The following is a 26,261-nucleotide window of genomic DNA, read 5'->3' on the forward strand; positions in this document are numbered from 1 at the left end:
GGTCTCTGCAGCTTCTGACTCGAGGGGAGCCACCAGCCACCCCCAGAGATCCTTATCAGCTGGGAAACATCGTTGGGAAGCACCTGGTTCATAGTATTTTCTCCTCGCTCACATGCTGTGCACTAGCTATTGCATTAGTGAGCCAAGAAAAACAAAGGAAAAGTAGACTGAAGATAGAGGAACCAAAAAGTCATCAGAGCATCCCTGACAGCTTTTTCTTCAGTACTTCCCAGCACAGCAGACGAGAGTTCACCATCTTAGGGGGAGAGCAGTTTTCTCCACAGTTTAACAGTTCCATTGGTTCAAAAGACAAATCTCTTATTGTGTAGAAATCTGTTTCTTTTGAAGTTTTGTCCATTGTTCTTGTCTGATATTTGGAGCAACATGGAAAAGTCTGCTCACCTGCACATTTGACAGCTTTTTTAAACATTGAAAAAGCGCTCTTATCTCCTTTTGATTTTCCTTTTCCAAGCTAAATATACCAAGTCCCTTCACCCATTATTGGTCATAGAACATGGTTTCTATAGTTTTCGCAATCTTGGTCACCTTCCTCTGGAGCCAACTTGAGACTGCCAGTTTTCCTCTTAAAATGTGTTTTGTGATAGCATTGGATAGAATGCTATAAATTCCTGAACAGAACAGAAGATAGCTATACAAACCGTATTTCTATAAAAGATGCTCAAAATAGATTATCTAAAAAGAATGGTTCACTTAGGTGAAAAGAAAATTTCTACCTCGACTTCTTTGACTTCCTATGTGACCTTGGACCAGTCATTTAACATTTCCAGGTTCCGAATGCCCCGTTCTCTGAAACCAGCACAGCAATATTCCTCTATCTACTTGCTCACCTCATAGTTTTTCCAGAGGGTAAAATACAAACAAAAGTGGTTTGAAGGATTATGGGCTACTTTTATAACTAAATCAACATAGCTATGAAGCTATGTTCAAAATAAGTTATTTAAAAATAAAATTAAAATGATTTGTCACCTATAAACTCCATATAAAATAAAATGTATTAGATTTTTAAAGTTTTTTTCTCTTTCATGAAGTATATCACACATTGGTTCACATTCAGTTTGTGTCAATTTAGTAAAAATCCTTGAATTTTTTTTTTTAACATAGATTGTGGCCAAGCTAGGTTATCTCTAGTTTGCAAACTGGAATTCTGAACTTAACCTTAAAAAAAAAAACAAAACAAAACAAAAACAAAAAAAGAAAGAAAGAAAAGAAAAGAAAAAAAAGAAAAGCCTTTCTTGCTTTCGGGATGAGGGTCAATAGCCAGGAGCCTAGATGTAGTATGACATCTTAAAGACCTACCTGAAGGTCTGAAGAGAGAATCAGACACCATCTTCACTTCTCTTGACTTCGATTGCATTCTCTTCAGAGAGGAAGGCAGGATTTGCAGAGTGTCCTATTCCTCAGTTCATTGAAGAGATTTTATTATCAGTACTTTCTTCTCCTTTTTTCTTTTTTCTTCAGTGTGATCTCAAGGTCAAGTTTAGAGTGAATGAGAAGTAGGTCTCTCACAGAAATTGGGGCTTAGATGAATGGGAGAAATAAGCACATTATAAGTATGAAGACTTAGGCTTGCTGATGTTTTCAAATAATAATTATAGTAGGACATGTGTTTTTTGTTTTTGTTTTTTTGTCTAACAGTGAGAATAAAAGGTAGGATACAAACTTTATAAGTAAGCATGATCGGAGGTATGCAAAATGTGTGTGGTTACACCTATGTGCATTGAAAAATAAAGAACACTGAAGGAAGTAAACCAGAATATCCAAAGCAATTATTGCTGGTCAAATTAGGATACAGGTGTTTTTTTCTCTTCATACTTGCCTGTATTTTTCAAATTTCCTATTAGAAGCTTGCATTGTTTTTATAATCAGAAACCAGTTAGCAAGAAAGTGAAAGAAAGAACTTTGCTGCTGGGTGAAAAGTTGATGTTTGTACTAGAAACAAAATTTCATGGATACATTTTTTTTTTTCCTGGTGCCAACTCCGGAAGGTGGGAAAGGACGTTCTTTTATTCTTCTCCTCATTTAATGTGACGTGGAGGATCCTCTTTAATGACAGATTTCAGTGCGGGAAAGGCACCTGGGGCAACAATCAAGGGAGATTGCATTACACTGTGACCAAATCTTTAGAAACGCTTTCCTGTCTGGGCCATCAAACAGACTGCAACAGGTGGTAGTCCTTTTTCTTTTTTAAAGTAATTTTCAAGCCAACGTCTTACACACTGATTATCAAAACAAAACAGAACAAAACAAAACCAGGGGTTCCTGGGTGGCTCAGTGGTTGAGCGGCTGCCTTTGGTGCAGGTTGTGATCCCCAGGGTCCTGGAATCGAGTTCTGTCTCTGCCTCTCTATGTCTCTCATGAATAAATAAATAAAATCTTAACAAACAAACAAACAAGACCCTGTAGCCTATTTCCGACTAGTATTAGGATTCTCACTTCACATTAATTTTCTGGTCTTTTTTTCTAAATTTAGGAAGTCAGGTCAGCAGCACCTAACCATTAGAATGAAAGCTTCATCAAAGTAGGAATGATGTTTGTTGATTTTTAATTTATCTCTGTGTCCTCAGCATCTGGCCTAAGGCCTGACATGTCATAAGTGCCAGCGCAGCAAGGTAGAAGCAAGCTCTTGCACCAGGTGACTAGGATACAGAACAGAGCTCTCTTCTCTGCTTCCTTGAATGGCAGTCCTTGGATCAAGGACAGGGAAATCCTGAGAGATATGGGTAGGAGGGAACTGAGGAGACTACCATAACGTGAGCAAACTGGGGAGGAGCAGATAGAGGTGGGCTAGGGAATCTGCCTGGAATCTCCTCCACGTGGAACCGTGGAAGCTCTGTGCTTTGGACAATGAATTGCAAAGACCATTGTTTAAGCTCTTTGACTTGTTGCTGTTTCTCAGAAAGGGATAGGGTGAATTACGGATGGCTATGGATTCGCTCAGAAATGTTTGAGAAAGGATTAGGCTAGGGCCAGGGCTGACAAAGTGACAGATACCAGTCAGTAGGCCCCACATCCACAAGAAACAGGGACAGAGAGACTTTGGCATACTGTGACCTACCACAACAGCTGGGGAGCAAAGCAAGATGGGGCATGTCTTGGGGACAAGAAGCTCAGGGTGACTTCAGACAGATTCCCCTGTTACTGAGCTTAAACTCTGTAACCATCTGACAGAGGTTAGGAATGTCCTGTGGGAAAGAGGTGTGGGGAAGGGCAGATGGGAGTGAAGTAGCTAAAGCTGTTGGGCCATTTGGCCGAGGGAGGCTGAGAGAAGAGGGGTGGTGAGGGGTGGGTGCTAAGCAGCCTTGGCTGGCTCACCTGAAACAGTGAGGCAAGCATCCTTTGAAGGGAAGCGAGGAAGGCAGCTTGGTAACCACCACATACCTGCAATTTGCTGACATGCATAGAACTCCTGTTCCAAAATTCCTCTCCCTGTAGTAAAGCTGCCGAGATTCTTAGGTCTTAAATTACTGGCTGGAATGTGTGAGGATCCAAATGACTCACTAGGAAAGAACTGAGTTCCTAAAGCTGGAGTTTTAAGAGAAAAACCACTTTCATCCCCTGGGAATGACAGAGGAGCATGAGTTCCTAATTGAGGGGCAGGGTGATACACACTACCTTTGATAGGCTTTAGGGTGTCAGCACCTCAATCTAAAGTAGTGACTCAAATGGTGGGATTTCGAGTACTGTGAGAAATTTGAGAAAGGTATGAATAGAGGCTTCTGAACTTCTCATGCCTGGGCGATCTGGACAGCTCCAAATTAAGGCTAGATGTGGTTTCCAAGGGATTCTTTACCCTCCCTGGAGCTATTCAGACACAGCACCGCTAAATTAAATTCACTCAAGGTCCCGTTCTGGGCATCAGGAGTCCTTTTGAGCTCAAGTCACCAAATAGCCGATTCAATAGTCAAGTCAATTCTGTGCTAGTCAGGCTGATCTTTCTTTGAAATCCAAGTCCTCTGGCCTTGACTGTTGCCCTCCCTAGGGCCTGTTGTGAATCTGTTGACCTCCTTTTAGTTGGTCTTACCTGCTATCTCTAGGTTACCTGTTCAAAACACTGCTTCCATCATGGTTTTGTACTATGCGGTGAACTTTGATAGCTTCCCATGGAGCACTGGGCCTGAAGATGTGGCTCTTGAACCACCAATATTAGCATTACTTGGAAAGTTGTGAGAAATGTAAATTCGGGACCCTACTCTGGACCCGCTGAATTGGAAACTCTGGTGGTCAGGCCCACTGATCTGTTTTAACAACCCGGATGCATGATGGAGTTCGAGAACCACTGCCACAGAGCTCTGCAACCCGGTGTTCAAAGCACTCTCTCCTTTTAAAACAGTTGCCCCTTGTATTTGGTACTTCCTGATCCTGCCTTGTATTAGGATATTTTTCTTTGTGGTCTCACCTTCAGAAATGTCAACTCCTTGAGGTCCTAGTCCGTGTTTTCTAGATTTACTAACTTGTAAAATTACAAAGCTGGAAGAATCTGGAAAACCCTCTCCAATCTCTTCATTTTGCAAACCTTTGAACAGTGCCGTGTGCATGGTGGACATCAATTAACAATCACTGAATGAAATAACATGCCCACAGGGGCCATGGAGGTGAATTGGGACTGCTGAGACCTCAGTGTCATCGCCTTAATTTAGACTGTGCCTTCTGGCACTCTCGAAGGGTTTGTGAATGCCTGGGGGAAAGCCTTGGATGGCTTTGCCAATTTTTCCCTCATGGTCCCCTTGTATGGGCTTTGGAATTTGCTCGCTGAATACAAGGCAGCACAGTGTTTTGAGATACAAATGGCAGAGCAGTTGAATTAAGAAAATAAAAACAAAACCAAAATTGATGCTGTTTTTCTTATTGCTGCTTTGAGACTCAGTATGAAATATGAATCTGTCATACATAAGAAATAATATCTTGCCTGAATATCTAAGGCATAAATAAAAATTAATTGCAGCACACAGCTGTTAATTATCAGGCTTTGGAGCACTCCAGGAGCAGTTGCTCATGAATACCTATTCAGCTAAAGATCCCCCGCTTATCAGGACATGCTGACATTGACTATGAACTTTGTTGATGGGTTGCATCTGCATAGTCTAGAGGTCCAGGATGCCAGTGGTCATTACCCTTGTAAGGGGTAGGCTGCCGTCTCATGAATGTTCACACCCTCAAGGGAGATCCTTGACTTCTAAGGATGGCTTTGGGGTGATTCTTTTAAATGCATTAGGCCATGGGTATAAGAGACATTTGTGGATGTGTCTCCATACCAAATTATTATGATTGACTATATTCCCCATACTGTACGTTGCATCCCCATGACTTATTGTTTTAAAACTAGAGGTCTGTACTTCTTGATCCCGTTAACCTATTTTGCCACCGCCAACCCTAGCCCCATCCCTCTGGCAACCACCAGTCTGTTCTCTGTATCAGTGAGTTTGTGTTTGACTTTCTTTGTTTTGTTTGTTTTACTTTTTTAGAGTCCATATTAAATGAAATAATGCTGTATTTGTCTTTCTCTGATTTATTTAGCATAATACTGTCAAGGTCCATGTGGTCACATACAGCTGTTGCAAATGCTGAGATTTCATTCTTCTTTACGGCTAAGTGATGTTCTTTTATATATATGTGTGTGTGTGTGTGTATACACCATATTTTCTTTATCCATTTATCCACTGATGGACACTTAGGCTGTTTCCATATCTTGGCTATCATAAATAATGCTGCAATAAACATAGGGGTGTACATACCTTTTTAAATTCAAGTTTTCATTTTCTTCAGGTAGATATCCAGTAGTGAAATTGCTATTTCTATTTTTAAGTTTTTGAGGAAGCTTCATACTGTTTTCCATAGTGGCTGCACTAATTTATATTCCTACCAACAGTACACAAGGGTTCCCCATTCTCCACATCCTTGCCAACACTTGTTATTTCTTGTCTTTTTGATACTAGCCGTTCTGACAGGTGTGAGGTGCTATTTCATTGTGGTTGTGATTTGCATTTCCCTGATGATTAGTGGCCTTTTTTTTTTTTTGTTAACACTATAGGTCAAGTTCATTAAAACAAACTCACATGGACTTTCCTAATTATTTTTGTGGTGGTTGTGCTGGGGTTTGGTTTAAATAAGAGAGCTGCTACTTGCTTGCAAAGTTTCAAGGTAATTATAGTGACTGTAATTTTGGAGCTGCTGGCTCAGGTTTCTTGATCTTGTTATCATCAAGTCCTTCCTGTTCTCTAGTTTCTGCTGCCCACCCCTCTGCCCAGTGCCGTCATCATGACCGTGTCTTGTTCACTCTTCTAGGCTCTTCTAGGCATTCTGTGACTAGACCTGAGATCTGAGGTAGGAGGCATTAAAGGAACTGTAACTCAACATCTCTTGTTTCTCAGCATCACATTAGTTAGGCTTTTGGCCCACCTTTGCCTTATGCCATATTTCTAGAATCATCTATATTTCTTGTTCTTTGGGTTCAGTCTCTCACCGCAGTTCTTATACTGAGTTGTGTCTCAGGAATTTGCCAGGTTTCCCCAGGTCCTCAAAGAACCTCACCTTGCCATTCCTCCCCTCTCTCAGCCATCAGGGTGCACCAGAGGCTGACCGAGGCTCTGCTGTCACCCGTTAGGCTGTCTGATGCTGCCTGCCTGCATCTTGGGGCACTGTTTGCTTCTGAATTCCTTGGCACCATGTCGTGCTTTCCTATCCAGTGAACTTCCGCTGTTTCATGTTTGCCTCCTGATGCCAGCTTCCTAGCTGCATTATCAGCTCTTATGTATTACCATGTTTTTTAGCTACTTTGTTCTGCCTGCCAGAGTGGACACTCTCCCAGCACCTGCAGCTGGGCCATCCTCCCTGGTAGCAGGTCTAGTTTCAGGTCCCAGCATCTTCCATTATGACCTGCCCACACCTGGTTTAACAAATTTAGTGAATGTAAAGTATGTTCTTCAAAACATTTATGTTTCAAATACTGTAGTTTAATCCTTACTGCAACTAGGTTACATTACATTTATTTATTTATTTATTTATTTATTTATTTATTTATTTATTATTTATTTATTTTTGTTACATTACATTTAAAGAATTATCCCCACACTTTTTTAGTACTGTGTGTGGATTGTGGAAATGGTTGCCTCTCCCCGTTTGCAGGTCTTTTAAATAAAATGCAGATGAACTTTGCTTTTAATGGAAATCCTGAGAAAAATTCTTTTGGGGAGAACTTTATATTTGAGGGTGCTATAACCTGCTAAAATTGTTCCTATTTCTGTCCTGATGTCCGAGGCAGGAACTCTGGGCCTAATTATTGTGTTTATTATCCTCAGTGTTCATCTAGGTATGAGGAGCTGAAGAATGGGCAAAAGCAAAGAAAATCTATGTGTGCATTAGCGCTCATGTGTTGTATTGGATGAGCGAATGGTGAGTAAGGTATGCACAGGGGAAAGTAACTATTTTCACTTGATAAATGTTAAGGATCTCTGTTATTATGATAGTTATTGATGATGTGAACACTTGTTATGATATATCAGGCAGTACAATAAGTACTGGGATTACCTTGATGAAGCACTTGTAAATAGATATTTATTTTTTTAGAGAGGGAGAGAGGAGGAGAAAGAGAGGGAGAGACATAGATAGATGGGGGCAGGGAGAGACAGGGAGAGAGAATCTTAAGCATGAGTGTGGAGCCTGATTTGGGGCTTGATCTGACAACCCTGAGATAATGACCTGATTTGAAATCAAGAGTCAGATGCTCAACCGACTGAGCCGCCCACACGCTTCAAGTAGATACTAATTTTATTTCCACTTCACATGAAAGCAAACAATGGTTTAGAGAGGTTAATTTACCTGAGTCCACACAGGAAATAATTGCTAGATTAGGGAGTTGAACCCCAGAAGTGTAACTCTAAATTAGTATCAGCCTGATTATACTGTTTCCGTGTTCATCACCATGATGTTTCCAGATTAATTCTTATATGACGAAAGTATAGAGAATATAGGAAGAAAATAATTAACACATTTTCAAAGGATTTTTACATTAATCTTCAGAAAAGAAAAGAAAAGTGGCATTGTCTCCATTTAAGAGGGCAAAAGAAAGACTTAAAACCAGTGACTCTGTATTATCACAATAGCTGTGGTTTCTTCATTTGGCTCTTGTTTACTATTCCATTGTGGGAATCTACCACATTATCCTGTTGGTGGACATTTGGATTTTTTCCAGGCTTTTTGTATTGTATATAGTGTCTCTATATCTATAAACATATACATATTTCTAATGCATATTTCTCATGACTTTTTCTCAGGTATATATCTAAGAGTATATGTCTTAAAAATGACATTTAAGACAATAAATATAAAAGAAGTCCATGCATGGAGCAATAATGAGAGTATATCATGAACCAGTAGTTTTGATTAAACTAATTCTGTGAACCTGGGGAAAAAAAAAATTGGTAAACCTGAAGTCTCACCTTTCCCCCCCAAAACAATCACCTGACTTGATGACTTGTCTAGGGCAACAGAGTGGTGGAGCTGGGACTAACTCTAAGTTCTATAGCTACAGACAAGTCTTAGTCCTATCCTCCTTCTACACATGAACACTGTTCTCTCCATTCCACTTGGGTGGCCTGAGAACTACAAACTTCACAGGTTCAGAGGAGAGATTATACACCACCGAATTGCAAGTCTGTTTTTGCAGAAGAGATTTGGTTTTGAGAAATTACTCAAGAGTGTTTATATTGCATCACCCATGGGCCTGTGTGCTGTTAAGCTTGAAATGAAAAGAATGGCTTCGTGGTTTAGTTTTATGAGGGAACCAAAGCCATAGAGTTATGATCCAGTGCATATAACATTGAAGGATAACAATTTAAAGTCCAATAACTCTTGCCATTTATCTTCACCAGAGGATCTCAAAGAGTTTTATGAGAAATTATAGACTAAGAATTTGGAAGAGTTATGCACAATTTATGGTTAAAAAAGGAAGTGCTAAAGTTTTCTGGAATGTTCCAAGTCTGTCATTAGGGAAGGCATGAAGAGAGCCCAGGATCATTGATTCTTTGGCTAGGAACCCTGGCAAGAGTTAGATGTGACCAAACGATTCAGTGATTCTGAATGGCTTCAGCTTGCTTTGAGTGGAATATTACCTTTTCGAGGGGCCTTGCTGATTGAAGGAGGACATAGAGGAGCCAGCATGAATTGATTCCCCAGAACCAATGGTGATATTGTGGCAGTCATATTAATATAGCTTTTATAATATGCTCTCTGATTAGTGTTTCCCTTACTTTAATTGGAATTTTAAGCACCATAATGATGTGAGCCAGCTGAAGTTTTTCAGCAGTACAGATATAAAAGGTTATCCTAAATTACATTTAGGAGAAACTCTGCTTGAACTATTTAGGTTAATAAATAAAGACACCAAATTAATATAGGCTATTTTAAGACCAAATATGTAATACTATAAAACTTTGGTGATCTGTATGCTTTCTGTTGGCCAGCCTCAGGATTTTTAATTGAATTACTACAGAAAATTCAGCACAAAATATTATCAGATTTAACCACCCACTGAGTGTGTTGTTATTGTTTTATTAGGCTAAATCAAAGGTTACCACTGCTCTTTTCTGCACTCCCTTTCAGCCCAGAGGGGTAAAGTTTTAAAAAGAATTGATGAAATTTTAGAAAAGAGCAAGAACTTAATAAAGGGATAATTTTCACATATTTTCTTTAGAAAAATGAAACTATTTCATGGCTACTTTATATGTGCATTCCTAGCCTTTATTTATTTATTTATTTATTTATTTATTTATTTATTTATTCATTTTTTCATTCATTCATTCATTCATTCATGAGAAGTACAGAGAAAGAGGCAGAGACATAGGCAGAGGGAGAAGCAGGGAGCTTGATGTGTAGGATTGTATCCCTGAACTGTGGGATCACGCCCTGAGCAGAAAGCAGAGCTTAACCGCTGAGCCATCCAGGCGTCCCCATTCCTAGCCTTTTAATAGAGAGTGTCTGTGACATTCGCATTCTGAAGCTTGTAACTGGTCTGAGATTGAGACTGAAGGAGAGTTGTTGGGGGGACAGAAGTGCTCCTGGAGAAAGACCCATGGGCAAGCCCAGAGGCAATCCACAGCTATCCACATTTCAATCATACTGCCTTCTGACCATATCATCCCAACAGCTCAAGATGTGGGTGGGATAGCAGCATGGCTGGAGGAGTCAACCCAGCGGATAATCACTTCACCCAGCGGATAATCACTTCAGAGCCCATGCACTTCATCTGGTCATACATGGTTAGGAATGCCCTCCGAATCTATAAAAAACTTATTAAACTCAACAGCAAAGAAACAAACAATCCAATCATGAAATGGGCAAAAGACATGAACAGAAATCTCACAGAGGAAGACATAGACATGGCCAACAAGCACATGAGAAAATGCTCTGCATCACTGGCCATCAGGGAAATACAAATGAAAACCACAATGAGATACCACTTCACACCAGTGAGAATGGGGAAAATTAACAAGGCAGGAAACCACAAATGGTGGAGAGGATGTGGAGAAAGGGGAACCCTCCTACACTGTTGGTGGGAATGTGAACTGGTGCAGCCATTCTGGAAAACTGTGTGAAGGTTCCTCAAAGAGTTAAAAATAGATCTGCCCCACGACCCAGCAATTGCACTGCTGGGGATTTACCCCAAAGATACAGATGCAGTGAAACGCTGGGACCCCTGCACCCCGATATTTATAGCAGCAATGTCCACAATAGCTAAACTGTGGAAGGAGCCTCAGTGTCCATCGAAAGATGAATGGATAAAGAAGATGTGGTCTATGTATACAGTGGAATATTACTCAGCCATTAGAAATGACAAATACCCACCAATTGCTTCGATGTGGATGGAACTGGAGGATATTTTGCTGAGTGAAATAAGTCAGTCGGAGAGGGACAAACATTATATGGTCTCATTCATTTGGGGAATATAAAAAATAGTGACAGGGAATAAAAGGGAAAGGAGAAAAAATGAGTGGGAAATACCAGAAAGGGAGACAGAACATGAGAGACTCCTAACTCTGGGAAACGAACTAGGGGGGTGGAAGGGGAGGTGGGGGGGGGGTGACTGGGTGATGGGCACTGAGGGGGGCACTTGGTGGGATGAGCACTGGGTGTTATTCTATATGTTGGCAAATTGAACACCAATAAAAAATAAATTTATAAAAAACAAAAAAAGAATGCCCTCCGACTCCCACAATCTGTTCTTACTCTGTGTGTCTCATCTTTCAACCAGAAATGCTCCAATTCAGTGGTTTTCAAAAGTGCAGTCTCCAGACCGGCAGCACCACCCAAGAACTTGTTAGAAATATATATTCTGGGGCAGTCCATGTGGCTCAGCGGTTTAGCACAGCCTTCAGCTCAGGGCGTGATCCTGGAGACCCGGGATCGAGTCCCATGTCGGGCTCCCTGCATGGAGCCTGCTTCCCTCTGCCTGTGTCTCAGCCTCTCTCTCTCTCTCTGTCTCTCTCTCTCTCTGTCTCTCTCTCTCTCTGTCTCTCATGAATAAATAAATAAATAAATAAATAAATAGAATCTTAAAAAAAAAAAAAAAGAAATGTATATATTCTAATGTGCTCATCCAGACCCACTGAAGCAGAAACACGAGGAGTGGGCCCCAGAAATCTGTTTTAAAGGCCTTCCATGTAATTCTTAAGCCTGCTAACATTAGAAAACAGCTGATTTAAATTACATTGATCAAGTATATGTTTTGTTTTTTATCAAAGAACAACTTTCCCAATATCTGATTCATAGTAGGCTCTCAATAAATATTACCCTGAAAATGAAAAGATACTTAATTTGTCATGTGACATTCTGCAATGTTTGTGATCATATTTTAGTCTCTTTGTTACTGTCTACTCAGAACTGAGCACTTGCCCTCACAGATTATTCATTTTCTTTCCCTCTGGACTAGCTCCTTGGCTTTTCATTTAATATGAAAGGTCATCTTCAAAGAAAATTGTTGTCCTATGCTTCAGTTATTTAATTCTCCAGAGAGTCACTGAGAAGCAAAGTGAGTTCGTGCCAATCATTTCTTTCCCATTTTTAAACAAGGATAGTCACTTCACTGTCAGTGATGATCAGTGAAATTTTTCTCTCGTCTCTCCTGAAGGACTAGCCATAAGTTCAGTGGCCAAGAATTTGTTGTTTTAGGACTTCTCAGTTGGCTTTGAGTCTGCTTAGGCAGCACATTCATCCAAGGGCTTTAATACTCCCTGCTTTGCTTCAAGTAGTATGTGAAAATGGGGGAAAAATCTATCACAAAGAAAGCTGAAGTGCAACAGGTTTATGGAGACAAATGGACTCAGAGTGTAACATGTGAATTCACTTGTATTATATACCCAATAATTTCTGATGTGTGAAATCCGGGGAAATCATGGGCTCCAGAGTCCGTGAGATTGTTGCAACATAAACCTCTTTTACCTCTTGTCAGGCAGGTGACTTCTGTGGGTTGAATGGTATCCCTCCTCTGAGCACATCTAACTCTCCAGGGACAGGTTCCCCAGGAAGGGGTGCTGTAAGAATGAATCTAGGCCTGGAGTTTGGCATATGTCATACAAAGTGAGAATGCTGACTGTGGGTAAAAACTTGCAATACAGGCATCACTGAGAATATGGGGAGGCTCCTACATGGAGCAGGGTGGGGAAGCAGGGATGAGTAAGGAGTGCTGAGAGTTGACCAGCAAGACAGAGAAGTGTGGTACAGATTGGAGAAAGTGTGTTTGCAGTGAGCTAGCGGTTTGAGGAGGACCTCCTTCACTAGGCTTGGCTTCCTTGTACTGTCATGAGGAAGTGGGTGGGAGGAGGCTCCTAGGATAGAGTTGTGCTAGGGTAGAACCACTGCCTGAGCAGCTTGCTCTTTCCTAAGTGAAACCTGCTGTTTATGACATAGGCTTTGTATTGGTAGCTGGATTTATGGCCCTTAGTTCGGGCCATAGCTTCTCAGTTTTGTCCCCCAAACTTCAGCATATTTGTTTATTCAGAGAGAGTGGGGTAGAGGTGAAGTGGCCTCTAGCCCAGGCCCTGGAGGCAGACCAAACAACTGCATTTTGAAGTCCATAAACCCTGACCACCTCCCAGGTGCCAGGCATCACAGAGATGCTAGGAATCAAGTGAGAAGCAAGAATTCCTGCCTTCAGGGAGCACCGAGTCTAGTGAAAGATATCTAAACAGCTTAAAGTCAGTGGGATAATTTTAGTAGGTAGAGGATGTTACATAAATTGAATCCTTTTTTTCCCTCCCCGTTTGATGAAGTCAGCTAAGTCTTCTAAGAAAAGATAATACTTAGATCTAGGCCAGGTAGTGAAGAGGGAAAGGGCATTGTAGGCGAACGGAAGAGTGTTTAAGAAAGTACTGTGCCGTCAGTAAATGGCAAGTGGTCTGTCTTCTCCAACAGTCATCTGAGGGTGAGTGGTAGACTTGAGGTGGGACAGGAGACATGGAGTCAGATCACAAAGGACCAGTATCTTGCTGGGGGACTAGGGAGCAGAGGTTTAAATAGGAGGGTGACAGGTCAGATTGGTTTCTGAGAGACCGTTCTAGCTCCTTTGTGGAGAGTGGGGTAGAGGAAGTAGAGCCATGTCAAAATACAGTTGAGGCATGATGAGGGCCTGGCCCTGGTCCATTGCCAGGGCGGTGAAGAAGCCAAGTTAACTTTCAGAGGCTTGAATTTGTTCAGCTGACTGTTCTTTTAGCATCCTCACCCCACATCTTTGGGGGTATCTAGGGCTGCTGCTTCTGTAGTTGCTGTCTGCGTAGTTGTTTCTGCTGGAGGCTGCAGATTAAACCTGAGCCTGCATTCTCTCATTCATTCCATGGAGCTTTCTTCTCTCAATGATTTTACCAAACTCTCCTAATAGTGTGGAACTGAAGCTAATTACAAATTCCATGTTAATGTGTTTGTACATAAATTCTGTACTTGGATACCATTTTTTTGGTGTGATGAGCAGTATAACTTTGTACTTGACATGTAATTTAAGTTGCTTACATCAAATGCTTGAATTCATTCATAAAAATTTTATTGACATTTACTATGTGAAGGCACTATTAGCTTCATTGAGGGGTAACTTAAAAAGTATTAGACGTCCTCTTGCAGAATGTATCAACTCTGGTTTATTTTTACAACCACAAAACCAAGGAACTTTCTAGTAACATTTGGTTCATTCATTCATTTATTTACTCATCCACCTATTAATCCATCAGTCAGCAAATATTTGTTAATCATCTGCTTTGTGAAAGCAAAGTAATGACATAAGGAACACATTAGGCTAGAAATAAAAATAGAACAGAGTGTTCTGGATGGACCTCAGGGTTTTCAGAAAGCCAAGAATATAAAATAACCTCAAGATTTTGGTTGCTTAATCTTTAATAGTAGGGTCACTTTCATTATTAAAGAGCATCTTGGGTTAGGAAGTGAGGTTTTAGCTTCTTAGATAACCTATCCTATCTCTGCCCCTGTGTTCCTCTGGTAATTACTTGAAACTTTGGGTCACTGGACTGTGCACGGCAGAACTGTACTCACTAGGCCACAATAATTTCAAGAAGTGAATGATAGTATTTTACCTATCTGTAGGGTTTTTGCTTAGTAAAAAAGGGACCAAATAATATGCTTTCCTGGGCAGGTGTAACAGAAAATATTCAGTGTACTCTACCCTCTTCCCAGTTGATGGATCTGTTTGAAAATTGGCCAGTTTCAGAATTCAGCTACTAGTTGTTTGTGTAAATGGCCAATGGTCATCAAAAACCATCTTGGAAGTACAACATATGCAGACGTATTTTGATCTCTCTTTCCTTTAATGCCCCTCTTTTAATTGAAAAAGTTCTTTCTCATTCTATAGTTGTCTACTCCTTTGTGGAAAGAGCACTTGCTGGGAATGAGGTGACTTGATTTCTAATCCTAGCTAACCTGCTAACTAGTTGTATGACTTTAGGCTGGGGGTTGACACGTGACATTCTGCTGCCAATTCTGACCTACCACTTGTTTTTGTAAATAAAGTTTTATTAGAACACAGCTATGACTCTTTGTTTACTTATTCCTTTGTGCTACCATGCAGAGAAGAATATTTATGACAAGACTGTAGGGCCACAGAGTCTAAAATATCTGGCCCTTTACAGAAAAATGTGTCAACCCCAGCTTTAGGCAGACTATTATCTTACTTGAGCCTTAGCTTCCCTGTCTGTAAATTTGGGGAATCAGATTAGGTTGTCCCTAGGGCCTATGTCCTTTTTAGCATTCTGTTGCTCTATAACTCTAACTATAGAGCAGCCTCATATCAATTGTTGTACACTGGGATATAAACCTATTCATATTTATATCTAACTTCCTCAGTTTATGAAGCACTAATACTGGCAAGCCACCATAGAAAACTAACAAGTCTAAGAAGCTTACAATCTGGTTAGAAGACAGAGGTTATAATCTGGTTAGAAGACAAGGTTTAGAAGTTAAATTATAATAGAAGGTAATAAAGGATAACATACCAAAATGAATGATAATGACTAAATGAGTTCAGAGAAGAGAGATCATTATGGGCTGAGATGATTAGGGAAAACCTACAGGGGAGAGTGGCATGTTTTTAAGAATAGTTATCCACATGGCCCCATAAAATATTGGATCTAGTGTTCTTCCAAAGGAACAGTTTTCAGGTTTTAAAAATGCAGATTTTAGAGTGTAGGTTACTGGGGAAAAAATGCAAATTCCTGCAACCCAGCATTAGAGGTTCTGATTATAGGTCTGGGGTACATCCCAGAAATCTGCTTTTTCAAAGAGCATCCCTGGTGATTCTGATATACAAGGATAATTTTCTTACTTTTAAAAATATTACTTTGGAAATTTGGTTAAATTGCTAAATACCGTTTCTTCTGAGGAATTCATGCTAGGTTTGTCAGAGTCTTATTAAACCATACATTTTCTATGAGTAGGAGGATCTCCACTGTCCATGGAGCAATTACTTCAGTGATTTTCTCTCCTTTTAGGAAATCTGTGATCTCCCAGGCCAAGAAGAATGAACTGAGGACTATCTGAAGGCCGTTGAATTCCTTAGATAAGTCCAGAAGGGAAATCTGGGATTAGTATAGTATTGTGTCTATGACAGCTGAGGATAAAGGATTGGAAAGATTCAGGGTACTAACTACCTCCTTTTGCATTTGGCTCTTGGTCCTTTTGTTGTGAGCTTTGTGTTTTGTGCAAAGCTGGCTGGGGTCAGCATCTTGGGTAAAAAAAAACTTTCAATGAAAGAGGTTGGGAATCTCCAATTTCTATCCCAAAACATGTCACTGATGACTTGAACACATAACCAGATACTCAAGATACAGAGGAGCGCTTCCACCTATGGGAGAATGACCCTCTGAAGAGAAATATGGAATCATCATCAGAGCCATTGGAGAGGACATCTGAGAGTCAGGTGGGTGACGTTTCACAAGATCCTGTCATGCCTCCAGTCCAGAAGAGAAAGTTAGATCCACTTCCAAAAAAGCATAGACATCTTAGGAAGGCCAAAGAGAATGAGAAAGAGCAAGAGAAAGGAGAAAGTGGCCACCCACCGCCCTCCTATCCTTCCAACACCTTTGGTACTACCACCAAGTGAAGAAGATGAGGTGGTGGATACAAAGCTGATGGTATTCAGGGCTCAGGAAGGTGATCCTGACCCTCCCACTGAGGTAGGGGTGAGGCATGGGGTGTCAAAAGTCTGGGTTTGCCACATTTTTCTAGAAAAAATAATGACAACTCACCACCTGGAGTGGGAGGAAGTGGGGATAAAAAGCTTGAGGAACACACCAGGATCCTTGGGCCCAGATACAGCATGAACTGGCTCTGAGGTGATGCCCTTTCATGTACAGGCATTGGCATTGAGGGCTTTAACTTCTTTCTTCTACTTGCAGGACGTATTACAGAGTCAACAGGATGAGGGTGCCTGTGTGATGCATCAGGAGTGTCAGATCCAGCCCTGTGAGCTCTCAGCATCCCAGGAGCCTGGGTTCTCTTCTCCTGCAGTGAAATCGTTGGCATCGCCACCACTCTGCTTTGGCCGCTTCACTTCCTAAGCTGTGTCTGCCAGACCTTCTCAAGGTCTAGGAAGCGGAAGCCCCCCAGAAGCAAGGGCGCTGAGCTGGCTGAGGTAGGAGGTGATGCTAAGGCTCTAAGACGTGGATCTGGGCAAAAAAAAACAGAGTGCAGCCTCATGAGAGCCTGTAGCACGCTGATGCCAGTACGGGTTCTCCCTGTGTGTAGCTTCGTAGTTTTCTCCATATTGTTGTTTCCATTGCTTGAGTTCTTGTTTATCAAAGCTTTTATACGGAGATCCTGAAGCCTAGAGAACTGGGAAAAGCAAAGTAACTTTGAAGCTTTTAACACTTTACCCTGGTAGTGGGGTTGCTTCCTACTTCATCCCATTAGGCTGAAGTAGCATTCATTCTGGAGCAGGGATTCCCACCATTCATGAGGATTGTCACTCCTGTCCAGTTAGCTCACTTCTCCCTACCTTCCCTGAGGATGGAAGCCATACCATCTCATCATCTTGAGTAATGTCTCCAGCCACCGAGTGGAGACTTCTCACCTTCAGCTTCTCTCATTGTCTTTTACCTTTGGCTAGAGATTCATTTTGAACTCTTCATCTTCAGTATTTTGTTGAAATTCGGCCACTTTCTACTTGATTTAGATACGCTGCAGGGGGTGGTGGTTGCTGCTTTTCTTGGACAGGGTAACGCTACCACCTCCTCCATCTCTAACCATTATTTGGTTTTCTTTTGTTCACTTGTTAGTAAGATACCTGGCTCTTTGTCCTGAAGTGTGCGTCTGGTGTTCTCTAGCCATATGCATCAAAAACCTAGCCACATAAGGTAGTGTGCTCCTTCCTTGTTATTCTTTAGCCAGATTCTCGCAGAACCCTGAGTTCTTCTGAGAACCCTAAAGAAAATATGTACGTAAGAAAAGTTCAAGGTTATTTTATTTCCCCATTGTTGTCCTAGCATACCAGGGTTAATCTTCTTCCCAGGATATAAACTAAGAGTTTGCATTAATCTCATACCTTCCTTTGAGAGAGTGGATTTAAGAAGAGTTTTGAGAGTTCCCCTGTAGCTTTAATTACCTGTTGTTATTTCCTCCTTGTTCTGGTTTCCCAATTCATATAAGAATAATCAATAAAAAGCACAAATGGAAATAAATGTGTAGTATCTGCATTAGAAGGAAATTGTATGTTTTATTCCTTCCTTAGGGCTGACCCTGATGGTTACCACACTAGAACTGGAGAAGATAACCAGTGTGTTTGTTTTATTCTTTCTTGCCTGGAATAGGGCTTCATACTGTTGAAGAGCAAAGTTGGGAAGGGAATAGAATGATTGGCAAGAGCAGCGGCAAAGATCCTTAAGGCTGCCTTGGGGTTAATTGGTAAAAACTGCCCTGGAAGAAGTCTTGTGATGTGGTGAGCATATTAGGTTGGAATGAGAAATTCTGCAAAATGTCACACTCAGTGTTTGAAAACAGGGCAGCTTTCTAAAGTCAGTCATGCATTGATACCTTTAGTTGTCTAAAGAGCGGTTGATCGTTTAGAGAGTATAGAATTTTAATAGAGCTAATTGAGCATTATAAATGCTTCGAGCTATTACATGAAATTTCAAGTTATCTAAACTATATTTACGCATATATTTTCTCAATGTAATGTAAGAAACGTACTGCCAGGCAAGACATAATGTATGAAAAGTCCTGCGTCATGGAACCTATTATTAAAAGCTCAAAAGAAGGTAGATACAGCGTTGCCATTAATGCTTTGTTATTGTTTCTCATCATAAGTTGTTTCAGGATGAGCTTTTCTATCATAGGGGAACTGTTAGTTCCAGCCTGGTTAGCCATATGCCCACTCCCATCTACAATGCTGATTTTTACATAAAGTTTATTTATTCCAAATGTAGATTACAGACTTCAGATAAGAGAAGATCTGTGTGAGCACTTAGTTTCTAAACTCTTTTGCTCATCTATCTTGACCCCTCACTCATGAACAGGGGAAAAGGGTGCCTGTGTCTCCGCCACTGCATTTATAAAGAAGAAATTATATATTCTCAAGTTTCAAATTCTATGTTGCTGTCTTTATATAGCTTGAATTATTAAACATGGTTTATGCTAATAAAGTTGTTTTTGCAAAATATATTAGAAAAATAGTACAGCTGTATCAAAGTAAAAACAAATTAAAAATAGAACCTACTACTATTGATGAGAGATAAAGTTTAGGGGTAGTTTAAAAAAAATTGTTTCCCTGCAAGGCAGATAAACAGATACCGTAAATGTATTGTAAACAGAAATACTGAACGAGTATAAAGATCACATTTAATGTATTTAGTTCCCTTTTTTTCTCATGGGAATGCGCAGAGCTAGGTAGGTGGCAGGTATGGTCATTGCTACAAGTTGAGTAAGCTGAGATTAAGCAGGCTGATTAAACTTTTCCAGTGATTTTTTTCTAAGAACACTTGTTAAACCTGATAGGGAATCATAATACAACTTCTGTAAACAGATTATCTAACCACTCGCCTGTGGTTTTATCTTCTAAATGTGATTGTTTTTACTCTGGTTCATGTCCCTGTGTTAGCTGGACATTTCGTTTTTGTCTGTTTGTCCTCATGCTACTGTTCAGATTCCAACTGATGCCACCTTTACTCATCTGGAAAATTTTAACATGAAAAAACTCTGGTTGATGGAGAATGCCAGAGAACCAATAGCGGGTTTACTTATTAACTGAGTTTTAACAGAAAAAGTAGCAATTATCTAGTCCTTATAGATATTTAGCAATTATCTATCCTTATTTAAGAAATGAAGCCGTGCTCCCAAGGTAGCATAGCTGGTTAGTGGCAAAGGTAAAGCAAATAATAGCTAACATTAGATTCAAGACTGTACTTTATACCCGTCATCTATAATCTTCAAGCAGTCTGCAGGGGGTTGATATTAGTGTTTTTCTTTTACAAATGAGACCACTTACGTTCAGAAATGTGCTGGTAAGTCCTGATGCAGAATCCAAACCCAGGCTTGTTAGTCTCTGAAACCCATCCTCATTACATTCTCCCTCCCCGTATTACAATGTTATAAAAATCGCTTTGTTTCCAGTCTAACTCTGTAATGTCAATAATAGGCAGTTTCTCATATTTGCCAAAACTTATATTTTAGCCTTAACGCATGTACAATAAATAGAAAAGTCCCGTTAAAAAGACTATTTCTTCCAGGTAAAATTTCTGTATTGGGCAGTAAATAATACAATCGTTAACCTAAGTGCCATTGACAAAATAGAATGGCAGTGTAATATAAACAAAGTTTTAATCATTACAACTAATTAAACTGAGACAATTACTTAACCGAAAAGTGATCAAGAGAAAAAGGAATAGCAGCACATAATCAAAGCAGGGCCCTTGACTTGACAGGATCATAAGACAAAGCACAGCAAAGATGAATGAGGTCCCATAGAAAGCTAATAGACTTAAGAGTGTTTCTAAACTGTTTTCAGGTGAATGGTTTGGGACCTGGGTAGCAGAGAGACAGGCTCTTCTATGTAACCCAGTGACCCTTGAAATAAGTGAGTATACCCCTGCTAATGAACTCCAGGCTTTAAATAGGAAATTTGAATTTTCTCACGCTTCAAAACATTCTTTTCATTCTGATTTGACAAGGCCTCTTTCAGGACAAAATAAAAAACAACAAAACTGGTAGATTCAAACCACTGGACTGTGTGGTCAAGGAGTGTTCTTTGGTTTTTTTCAAACTCAAGACACGAGGGCAGCTGTTGTACGTGGAAGATTGGATTGGGGCAGATTTCCTGAGCTGTATTCCGTTAGCTGTAAAGAACTGCAGCACTGCTCCCATTGTGGAACCTTTGTGATGAACTATCTCAGACAGCGGTTATTACCCTCCTGTACTCAGTGCTAGAGGAGGTCTTTGATTGGCACCCTTGTTTCCCTCCCCTCTCCCCCACCTTGTGGTTTAGAGTCAATCCTGCAGTTGGTGAGAGGCCCAAGAAAAGCTATTTTAATAGGGGTCTAAATAGCATACGTGAAGAGGAAACCTCAAAACAGATTAAAATAATTTTTACTTGAGTTACAAAATTTTCAATGATTTCAAAATTCTGAAATTCTATTGCAAATGATTTCCAATGTGAACTTGACTTCTTTTCTACTTATAATTACCATTTTGATTCTAGGATGTCTGTGAAAATACACAGTGCTGGATCATTACAATGGTAGCCCTTCTGGTGAGCAGGACAATAGATCTATTCACAAAGAGTGATGAAACAGTGACTGGCATTTTTAATAACTATCATGAGAACTATCCCCTGAATATTTGTCTCTTCACATGGAGGAAAGCAGAATTATAAAGACTGTAAAACTGAAAAAAATCCACATTTCAATCAGCATTTCGTACCTAAGCTCCTATTTGGTCTATGATACTCAATAAAAATGTCTGGCTAAAATTTATATATAAAAGTTAATAAATAAGATAGAAAACAGTCATTCCATAACCCCTTTTCAAGATCTTCCATTCTTCCTAATTTAAAATTTGGTTTCATTTTAAGGTTAAAATTATGAAGCAAAGTTCTGTGTCTAATTCAATGTATTATGTAATTATATAATAAGTAGTTGGGAAATATCTGTCTGAGCCTAGACTTAAAAAACTTAAATACTGAATCCAAGTTTTGCCATTTGCTATTGTGTAACTTTGGCTGTTTATTGAAACTCATTGATCTTTGGTCTCCTCATCTGAAAAAAGAGGATGTTAACACCCCATAGGTGGTTTTGAGGATTTCTTGAGGTTATTTCTCTGAAAAAGCTTAGTGGCTATTTTGTAGTAGAGAGCTTTTGACATTGCTATGCTTATTGAATTCTTTTTTTTTTTTTAAAGATTTTATTTATTCATGAGAAACACAGAGAGAGCGGCAGAGACACAGGCAAAGAGAGAAGCAGGCTCCCCATAGGGAGCCCGATGTGCTCTTGATCCTATGACCCCGAGATCACGGCCTGAGCCAAAGGCAGATGCTCAACCACTGAGCCACCCAGGCATCCCACCTCTTGTTTTTCTTAGAAAACAAAATAAAACATTAACTCCCTAAGTGCTTTATATGGATAAGCCACTCATGTCAATCTTTATTTCAAAGAGAACTAAATTTATTTCTGGAGGCATCATGTGGAGCAAAAAGATTTAATATTTGTTTATTCCCCATTTGAGTGTCTCTAGAGAAAAATTTTACCCCAGAACTTGGCAAGCCAAAGCCCCTTTATTGTTACAACCTGTGAAATTAATACAAGTTGGGCCTTTATTCTTGATTTATGGGGCTGAACAGACATTCATCTGGTCCTAAGTTGTCATGGTTTAATGCAACATCTTTTTAATAAGTTATTAGCATTTTCTAAGAAAACTTTATCATACAGGCAGTTTATTCAATGATTGTAATAGAATAGTGGCTATTTTGTTCAAATCCATCTGAATAATAGGAGATATCCTAATGTGCCAATAATATTAAAAACATGATAATTGAAGCACTTCCCAGATGTATTGGAATTTTGGAGAAAATGTCTTTGGGTAAAATCTCCTCCCTGTATCTTAATACCCTCCTCACCATTTCCTTTCCTACCTGTGAATATTTCCCCAAGACTTACTATATAAAGGGTTATTAAATTCCAGTGTTTTGTGATCTGGAATTATTTTGTTCCATTCATTAAGCATGTATGGAATATCTGTGCCTAAACTGAAGCTATTTGATCTCAAAGTGAATAAAGTAAACAAAAATAAAACATAATTTATAGACTGTTCAGAGAAAATAAGTCAAGCACTCACATAGTGACTGCTGAATAATATCAAAAGTATTCAGGTGAGCTCTGAAGAGTGGTAGTGTTAAGTAAGCACTAATAGAATGCCTTTAAAGGGAAGATTATTGTATGGTGCATTATTGGAGATGTCTTCTTAGACCAGATAAATTTTGAGTCAGGCCTTGGAGGAAGAATATGGTCTAGATCTATCCAATCCCACAGTCAAACAGGTTGAAATTTCTTTACTGAATGGAGTCCTGGAGGCTGGATGGAGCCAGAGCACAAGGGTAACCAGATCCAACAGAAAGGTGGCTGAAATGCTGCAGCCTTTAGGGATGAGTCCTGTGCCCAAGGATAGGCAGTTCAAGCGAAGTGTCATGAACAGAAGAGAGCTAGAAAGTTAGGTGCTGAATGAAGGCAGAGATGGTACAGAGACAATCACAAGAGAGAGAATAAGGAGGGGAGAGGACTTTTATCTGACCAGCAGAAAGGCTTGTGGAATGCTGGCCATGTAGTGTTTCAGGGGGGGATCCCCTCCAAAGAAAAATGGTGGACAGCACTGAAGAAGGACATGAAAACAGATGATTCTGATGTCCAACATCATGAAGAAGGGTACAGATGTGCAATATTGGGTTATATGTTGGAGACATGAAGTAGCTTAGATGTGTGGGGAGTAGCAAGAAATAAGCTGGGGCCAATTGAACTCCACATTTGTACTTTATACTTGGCTTTCATTCACGGTTGAGAAGAAGCCATTGCAAATTCTTGGTCTTTTCTAAGGGGATAACATTAGCCAAGATAGCAAACCCCAAAAGGAAAAAATATAGGAACAGAGATGCACAAAGGCATTAACCCAGATTCAGTAATGGCCCGTAAGAATATGCTGTTTGGTTAGCTGCTTTCCACTATATATATATATATATATATATATATATATATATATATAGGTAAATGATTGCCATTTGTTTTGTTTTGTTTTGTTTTACCACTTGCTTACAAATAACATATTTTTGTAAAAATAGTGGATAAAATTAAAGGAAAAATTACAAAGGAACCCTTACATGAAAATACATGGTGTTTTGTTTTATGAAGAATGTAGAAAGTCATGATCTGACTTATGGTTCCACCTTCCACATTAGTCAAAAATTGAACATGAAAGTTGAACATAATGAATTTGGTGGTTCAGAAGGCAACAGAGTAGTACAGCCTCTGCACAGTATTTGAGAATACCTCTGCAGACAGTGTCTGGGTTCAGTTCCTGGCTTTCTCACTTAATAACTGCATACCTCAAACAAATTCGGTTTTTTTTTTGGTGCCCCAATTTGCTCATATGAAAAATCAGAATAGTTAACCTACCTCCTATGGCTTTAGTGAGAATCAAGGGAAGTGCAAATACAACAAATGTGCATCTGTTATCAGGTAGATAGGATACTTTTTTGAAATACTGCTTTGTGTGGGAAGAGGTTGTTAAGGGCTCAAAGGGGAAGACTGTATGAGGTTTCTGGGAACTCTGACTCCCCAGTGTTGGAGCTTTCAGGCTCACTCAATATTCTGAGCATGACTCAGTGGAATATTTAGGTATGGAATCACCATACTTAAAGAGATTCTGTGTGGTAAGACAGAGGTTATTTCTGTATATAGAACCCAGTTATTACATGACCATAGGGCATGTTCTTAGCATCTAATTGTGAAGGAGTCTAATTCATCTTTTATCCCCAGTGCTTAGCATAGTGCCAAGCATAGTAAGCACATTACAACTTCTCAGTAAATGTCTGTCAAGTAAATGAGTAAACAGTTCAGTGAAGAACAGAATTCCAGTATATGTAAAATTAAGTGTACCACTCACAGAAACAGCATTTTGTTTCACTCTTACAGCTTTTGTAGTACTTTGGCACAGAACACAACTCTCTCAGATCATGGCAAATAGGAAGAGGGGCCGTAGAGGGACTGAACATGAAGTTTTTTCATCAGTTCAGTGGGATGGGGCATGGGATCCGCATTTGGCTGATTTTAAAAAGGTAGATTCAGAACTGCTGTATTCAGTGATTAAGAAGTAATGTATTCTCCTTTTCAGCAGTCTCAGTACTGTGCTTTAAAATGTGCAGGTGTGGGCAGCCTGGGTGGCTCAGCGGTTTAGTGCCGCCTTCGGCCCAGGGTGTGATCCTGGAGACCCAGGATCAAGTCCCACGTCAGGATCCCGGCAAGGAGCCTGATTCTCCCTCTGCCTGTGTCTCTGCCTCTCTCTCTCTCTCTATGTCTCTCATGAATAAATAAGTAAATAAAATCTTTAAAAAAATTTAAAAAATGTGCAGGTGTGCATGCATACATACACACTTGCACAGGCACAAACAAACAGGCAAACATATCAAGTTACTATACCGCTTTATTCGTTCTGGGTAAATGCTGCCTAACAGTCTACCTGAAAGCTTAGTAGCCTAAAACAATGATAGTTATTCATTTAGCCCATGGATCTGCAATTTGGTTGGGATTTGGGAGGGTAGGCTCATCTGTATTCCACGCAGCATGGCTGGGACAGCCCTATTTTTGATGGAAGGTTTCATTCAAGATGAGACATCCACATAATTGACAAGACAGTACTGACTGTCATCTGGTTGCTCCGTCATACTGTGGGCAGGGGACTCAGTTCCTTTTCACATGAGGCCTCTTCATAGACTAGAATCCATTCACAGCATGGTGGCTGTGTTCCAAGAGTGAGTTTCCTAGAGACCAGATAGAAGCTAGGTTTTACGATCTAGTCTCAGAAAGCACAAAATGTCAATTCTGCTATAGTCAGGGACCATCTATACTCAAAGGGAAGAAGTGTGGACCTCCACCTGCCCTGGGGAGGAGTGTCAATATCACACTGGAGTGTGCACAGTGAGAGATCTTGTGACCGCCTTGAGAAATATAATCCCTATTTAGAAATGCCAATTCAGGTACCTCTGAAGTTCCCAAAGTGACAAGGCTATCCTGGTATGCAGGAGATATTATCTGGAAGCATATTCAATGGGGAGGAGATATTTTTGTGGAAGTTTGGAAGAGATGGTTCTAAGTACATGTAAGAGGTGTCATGATACTTGTTTTTGAATAAATATAAATAGGAAAAAGGAATAGATGGGGGCATTAGCTGCTTGACATAAGTTAGCAGGAAGGGCTGAGTGTCAATTTTTTAAAAACAAAAGGAATCCTCACATTGTCCTGTTGATGCTACTAGAAGGGGATATTGTGAACAATAATAGAACTTCCGCTATGGCTCCTCTGATAAAGTATAGAATGTGCATAGCTAAATCTAATTTTTCTCTCTGTGACTGAGCAAAATCTTCCATCATGACTAGAGGCTCAGAAAAATCTTACCCAGCAAATTGAAAGTAGACAGGAAAATCGTAGGAAAATCTATACCTGAAGTAGGTAACATTCTTTGTTAGTAAATATTTCTTTAGCTCTCACAGGTAAAGTATA

The 26,261-nt window shown here is 40.0% G+C and overlaps 1 long non-coding RNA gene across 11 annotated transcripts in view; it reads left to right on the top strand.

The window, feature by feature from the left end:
* Positions 1-26,261, top strand: part of LOC140625116 (uncharacterized) — a 97,392-nt gene that overhangs the window by 44,469 nt on the left and 26,662 nt on the right. For 2 of the 11 annotated variants that reach the window (XR_012024498.1, XR_012024499.1), the window contains exons 4-6: positions 7,317-7,410; positions 16,002-16,429; positions 16,908-18,302. This is a non-coding gene — a long non-coding RNA (uncharacterized lncRNA). The other 9 variants (XR_012024489.1, XR_012024494.1, XR_012024490.1 and 6 more) reach the window with 8 other exon arrangements.

This window comes from Canis lupus, chromosome 35, assembly GCF_048164855.1.
Source record: "Canis lupus baileyi chromosome 35, mCanLup2.hap1, whole genome shotgun sequence".
In the NCBI taxonomy this organism is placed as follows: Eukaryota; Metazoa; Chordata; class Mammalia; order Carnivora; family Canidae; genus Canis; species Canis lupus.